Below are 6,665 nucleotides of genomic sequence, written 5' to 3'. Positions count from 1 at the left end.
TGATATTATCCCTACTCCTCCAGAAAAGGAAGTTAAAGCTAGGAGAGCGTAAGGTCCCACGGGCTATGGTTGAAGACTCTCCCTGGTAACATGGCCTTGTAACCCTTCCACTTTCTTTATTTCTTAGAGGTGAGGTTCTGTGGAGTCTGACTTCTGCCTCTAATATAAATGGCTCCTTCCATCACCACGAAATGTATTCAAGTTTCTTTTGTCTTTGGAAACAGTGATTAAATAGTCCCCACCTCATGCCTACTTCCCATTTCTACTCATCTATGCTAATTCACTGTCAAACTTACTGAAAGAGTTTACTTCACTTTCTACCCCAACTTCTTGCTTTCTGTTCCATCTTCAAGCCACTCTACTCAGGCTTCTGCTCCTATCACTCCACTTACACTTTTTCTCCACGGTCTCCTATAACCTCCGATTGCTCGAATTCTGTGGTATTTCTCGGTCCTTAACTTCATCTCTCAACAGTGCTGGCAACTATGGACCCTTCTTGAGGCATTTCATTTTCTTAGTTTCTGTGATAATTATACTCTCCGGGCTTCCCTCTTACCTCCTTGGTTGCTTCTCATTCTCCTTTGCAAGCTCATCTTTCTCTATCTTTCCTTTTGATGTGGTTGTTTCCAGCATTCTGTCCTGGCCCTCTTCTGACTTGATGCACTTCCTTTGAGCAATCTGATATACCTCTGTGCTTTAGCCACCATGTAAATGACTCACAACCATAGCTCCAGCCCAGATCTAAGTGTTGGATCCTAATGCCAAGTGCATGTCCATCAAGCTGCTCAAACTCAATATATCCTAAATTTAACCCATCATCCTGCCTCTGTCTCCATTCCTACTCCCAACCAGCTCTACCTCCTGTGTTCTCTATCTCAGTGGATGGCAACTCTATGCACTCTGTTAATCAAGCCAGAAACTCAAGAGTCATTTCCAGTTGCACCTTCCTCTTCCAGTCAGTCTTTGAGTTCTGTTGATTCTCTTTTCAGAGTATTACTGGAATCCATCCACTTCTCTCCATTCCCATTGCCAATACCCTTGTCATGTCACTGTCATTTCTCATGAGGACTACAGAAACAACCTCCAAGCTCGTTTCTGTATCTCCATTCTTGTTCCCCTCCAATCTAGTCTTCATTCTGGGGCCAGAATCATTTTAATGCACATTGATAAAAAATCACTGCTTTGGGATGCCTGGGTGGCTCAGTTGGTTAAGCGTCTGCTTTCAGCTCAGGTCATGATCCCAGGGTCCTGGGATCGAGTTCCGCATCGGGCTCCCTGCTCTGCGGGGAGCCTGCTTCTCCCTCTGCCTCTGCCTCTCTCTCTCTCTCTCTATCTCTCATGAATAAATAAATAAAATCTAAAAAAAAAAAAAATCACTGCTTTGCTTGAAACCTTTAAGTGGGTTCCCACTGCCTCTTGTCAATGTCTTAATAAGGTGAACAAGGCTGTGCATGACCTGGTCCTGTTCACTGTTCAGCATTGTCATTTACCCCCTAAATCTAGTGGACCCTTAGTAAAACAGACTTTGTGTCTGCTATTCCCATGGGCCACAGGCTCTCTTAGCTTGGAGCCTTTCCTCTGCCTGTTTAGCTCCTATTTCCCTTCACCCTTTCATGGGGCTCACTCCTAAGCAGCCTTCAGATCTCAATTCCTGGGCTTCTCTAGACGCTCTAGAAGCTTCTCTTTGCCCCTCTCTGTGTGGGGGCCACAACTCTGTACTGTGTACTGTGTCCTGTGCTTCCCTGGACATGAGTTCATCACGCTGTCTTGTATCTGCTGCCTTTGTCTCACTGCCAATCACGAGGTGGAAAGTCCTGTGAGAGCTGGAACTTCGCTGGTTTTGTTTGCTGTTCTACTCCCAGCACTCGGCATGGTAGCCGGCACAGATAGGGGCCAAAAAATACTTGTTAAATAAGGTTATGAAGAAATGAAGGGAGCAGTGGGATTTATTCTTTCAGTTGAGCAGATTTAGTTTCAGCTAAATCCAAGATATTCTCCTGGTAATTGAACTGGTTGTGGCGGGAAGAGAGCAACTGCCTTTGGAGAGAGTTTTTCCCAAATGGCTCCCTAAATACCATGAAGAGAGTCTCAAATGCCATACCAAGCGAGGCTGAGTTGATCCTAAAAAGAACAGGGAATTACCTTTTAAGAACCAGTCTTAAATAACTGCATGTGTCTGCCACCCAGCCCACTGTTTCCCCACACCTTCTCATGCCCCCCACTCTCCCCCAGGCCAACTTCTCCCTACAGTCTGCATTGCCTTGTGGGAAATTACCCAGAGCCCCTCAGCCTCTGCCTGTCAGGATGTTTTAAACTCCTCTCCGTACAAATTATGTTACTGTCCATTTTCCAACACTGAAGTTAGGGCAGTTTCTGCCTTAAGTTTTCTTGTAGTGTTGCCTTTTGCTTAGCATGTTGCTGGAATGCCATTTCCACAAAGCCTTGCTGAGAGAGACACATATTCTGTCTTCCTCCCGTACTGTTACTCATAAAAACCCTAGCTTTAGCTCTTCTGCTACCTCACAGGCGGGAGGGTGGGCACAGTGTCATCTGATAGTCTTTTGATCGATGTCAACTTGCTGAAACACATGTGAAGGGCGGCCTTCCACCTGCCATACGGTGTCATCTTCATCACCTGAGGGGCTCAGACCAGGCACTCCCTCCCTAGGGACTGTCTCAGACTCTGACTTCGACTCATGCTCCGTAGCATCCGCCTTTAGCCGTAATGCTGGGAGTAGGGACCAAGCCTTGGGAAGGTGTTCTCTGCCAACCCGAAGAGGGTGCAAACAGGAAGCAGATGAGGCTCAGCAGGACATCTGCAAAGACCAGGCTCCCAGGCCGTGTGCTCTTGCTCGAGGGGAACACTGACCCTGCCGACCGCAGATGGAGAAGCCTCACCACAGTGCTGAGGACTGAAATGAGTGAAATCAACTCTCTGCCCTTCAAAACAAAAGAGCAGGCAGAGAGTAAGGAGGATGGCACAGTCTCAGAGACCGTAAGTACCCTGCTGTGGGAGCCTAGGAGCTTAATCAAAGCACCTATAGGTCTTGGGATCTGACTGGCTTTTCCAGATTTCATCCCTTGGCTGGATACCCAAAAAGGGCTGCAGGGCTGAGATTTTAAAGCATGAATGGAAAATTTCTAGGCTTCTCTTCCACTACCACCTCCCATGCATTGCTCCAGCCCAGTCTGAACACCACGAGGTATTTTAAAATAATTTCTACTTTGATGAATTGCTGGGGAGTCCACAATTGCTCATAATCAAAGGGAGAAAAATGCAAATGAGATCCGGCCGAGAACTATCACCACCAAACGTTTATTTCACTGCACAGTGCCAAAAAGAATTAAAACAACATTAAACTCACAGCAATCATGTTTAAACCCTCGTTTCCAAGTGCCAAATTGCATCACTCTGGATCATACAGATGTTCGTTAATTATGCTAATTTTTATTAAACTATTAAAATGGAGAGAGTACTGGCTCAGCCAGGCAGACCCCAGCTCTGAATGAACTCTGCTCTTGTCTAGAGGTGCTAATTTACTGCATTTTTATTAAGTTGCTGATTCTTGGGTTTTAGTTTTGGATGGCAGACGGGACTGAATTCCTGGGATCAACGTTTTCAATGAAGTTTGACTTCCCCTGCCTGGATGTTTAGAAAGACCAGAAAATGCTGAGACACTCCCGGGAGATCTGAAATCCTCAATGCGCAAGTGGTTCTACCTCCACGGTGGGGATACACGCCTACCACGGGAAGGGATCAGAACTGCCCAGGCTCCTCACTCCTTAACTCTATACACATCGTGTATGGTATAGCTAAGGGGTTAATTACGTAACACAAGATACTTTAGATAAGAATATAAAAAGCTGTTTTAAAAAAAGCAAACCGACCCTTTACATCAGCACTTGCCTATTGTCACGAAGTCTTTACAGAAGCTTTTCACTCAAAAATAGTGCACCGTGTGGTTTGTTCTCATCATAAATATTTCTAGGCTTGATTAGACATCCGTTTCCCTCAACACCAACCCTGTTCCACCTCCCTGAACTCCCCAAATGAAGGAATCTTGAAAGCAAAGGTGGGTTACTTGGACTCCCTTGTCTGGTTGGAGAAGCTATGGGCCGAGATGAGCAGAACATCGAGTGAACTTGAAACAGACACAGCACTCACCATCAGCACAATCAAAAGTGTTTATGGGGGATTGCACACTGCCATAAAAGGATTTATGCTGCTAATCTCCATCAACAAGGAAAAAAACAAAACAAAACAACCCTACCAAACCTGCCATAAAAAGAACAGCAAATTCTATAAACAAGAAGCAGTATGGCCACCAACCACGGACATGTTGCACAGCTTGACTCTGCCTCTAGTGGTTCCCTGTTGCTGTTTATGGTTTCAGGACTATCGCGGACCTCCTCAGTGCTCCTCCTGTCACAGGGCCCTGAGTCCCTGTGTGGTGCTGCAAATACCCTGTCAGTAGGTGTCAGGGGATATCGGGGGAAACCAGCAGGCGCCTATCATAAGCCTTAAAAGAGATTAAATACCCCTACTCCATGATTGCTACATTTTAATTTCTCTCCTCCCTGCTGGTTCCTATTTGTATAAGCTCTTCCATGGCTCCCCTGGAGTAGCACAGACATGACCTGGAATGACCATCCTGTCTTGGGATGAGAATTCAATTTCTAGGCTCAGTGAATCCTAGGCTGTTCCAACAAAAGGAAAGCACCATCCTCTAGGGCACAGATTCTTAAACTGGAGTCTGTGAACCCCTGGCTTGTCCATGGGTGGACGGGAAGGGTTCTCTGAACTCCTTGAATTTGGTGTAAAATTTTGTGTGCACGTGTCTATATGTCTTTATGTCTTGTCCCTGGGGTGAAGTCCAGAACTTTCATCAGATTCTCAAAGGGTTTATGAACCCTCTACAGTTTATGAACCAGTGCTCTGTGTGTGTGTGTGTGCGTGTGGGTGGGTGGGTGGGTGGGGGATACAATGATCTTTATGGCCTGGATCTGCACTTTGGCCCAGGGTGGCCTCTCTCCACCCCAGCCTCCCCCCAGCTTTTAAAAGTACAGTGAAAGGAAGTCAAGAATCCTTGTTTCTGCCATGCTGGGTTTCTTAGGCTTCAGCCCTCCAGCTTCAGAGTCTGTTCCTCCTTCTAAGGTTGAAGGCTGACCAAGCTTCCTCATTCTTTCTAAGGCACCATCCCTCTCTCTCTCTCTTTGTCTTTTATTATTGAAGTATAATTGATGTACAGTGTTATATTACTTTCACGTGTACCACTAAGGCACCATCTCTTTAGCTGTGACGTCTCTCAATAGCTCCCATTCAAATCCACGTGATGGCTTTTGGAGCAAGCTGCTTGACCCCGTCTGCCCTGAGAATGTTCCTAATAGAAATGTTCTCTTTTCGCATTGAATTGGGTTTCGATAAGCCTCTGTGGAACAAGATTCCCAGAAAATGTCTCATACTTTTGTTCTTTTAACCATCAAAGTTCACTATACCAGTGCTTGTAAATAAGAGAATTCCTCTTCAAGAGAACAATCAATCAGCCCCTGACTTGAAAGATCAATAGAAGCTTGATATATGTATGGGAAAGGCCAATCAATCACAGAACTATTGGTTTATGATTGCTCATTTCTCTTATCAGTGCTTGCGCATCCGACATTATCATTAGCAAAGATGGGAAATTCGAATTCCTAAGCAGAGTAGATTGTAATATTCCAGGATCAGCCAAAAACATTGTATTTTTACTCTGGATTGGCCCACAATTTCTCTACTTCTAAAATCCAGCTTTGGAAATTTAATGCTTTCTGAGGATATCATAAATTATTAAATAAATTGAGGGCTCTAACTCAGCACCCTTCCAACTGCTGAGAAAAGCAAGGCTGGGAATAAGGATTGCTCACCAAAGACAAGCAGGTGCCCATTTTTCAGCATAAGTGGTTTTGTGGGGAGATTTTGCAGAAGGGAAAAGGAAGTGGTCAGTCGGGTGGATGGTGGATTAGTGGGGTTGGAAGCTGTCAGAGGACTGGAGCTCAGCGCTCGGCTGAAACCTTGGGTAGCTTGGCAGCCTCCCCAGGCTGACACCATGTTTTAAGTTCTTGGCAATCATTTTCTCTTTTTTCCATTATTCAGAGTTTTGGTCTATCAATCATAATAAAAATGAATCATTAAATTTGCCTCAACTGAACCAGTTTTATTTATTGTTACATTTCAGGGAACTTGCTAACCTGGAGATTGGCGGGCCTGGACTGGGGAGGAGGGAAAGGCATGTGAGTGTGAGAAAGGGGGCAAGGAAAGGCTGGGTGGTCAGTGACAACAGCTGGGGGGGGGCATAAGGTGACAACTGGACAGCTAAGAGTTGAGTGTTCTGAGGAGGAATGTGTCAGCTAGATGGGGGGCGGGGTGTCTGAGAGCACTTGGAAGCAAGGGGAAATTCAGCCTCAGGCCGGAAGCCTGGCATGCAGGACCCGTGCACATGCTGGACACTGTTGGTGATGAAAGTGTGTGCAAAACACAGGCCGTGCGCAAGAGAAAAATCCTAAACTGTGAAGAGAAGAGGGAGGGCGGGAAGAGAAATGAGAAAGATACACACAACTTGAACTTTGCCTAAAAAAGACAGAAAGGATAAAGGGAAGGTAAACACTTTGCAGATGGGAGAAAACAAGGT

At 45.6% G+C, this 6,665-nt stretch overlaps 1 protein-coding gene across 1 annotated transcript in view; it reads right to left on the bottom strand.

Moving 5' to 3' along the window:
- SKAP1 (src kinase associated phosphoprotein 1) overlaps positions 1 to 6,665 on the bottom strand; it is a 278,422-nt gene that overhangs the window by 4,225 nt on the left and 267,532 nt on the right. The window lies entirely within an intron of this gene.

The sequence above is a fragment of the Mirounga leonina genome, unplaced genomic scaffold (genome assembly GCF_011800145.1).
Source record: "Mirounga leonina isolate KUSES-001 unplaced genomic scaffold, KU_Mleo_1.0 Mir_200, whole genome shotgun sequence".
NCBI classification, from domain to species: Eukaryota; Metazoa; Chordata; class Mammalia; order Carnivora; family Phocidae; genus Mirounga; species Mirounga leonina.
This window is presented reverse-complemented; position numbering and strand designations above follow the sequence as displayed.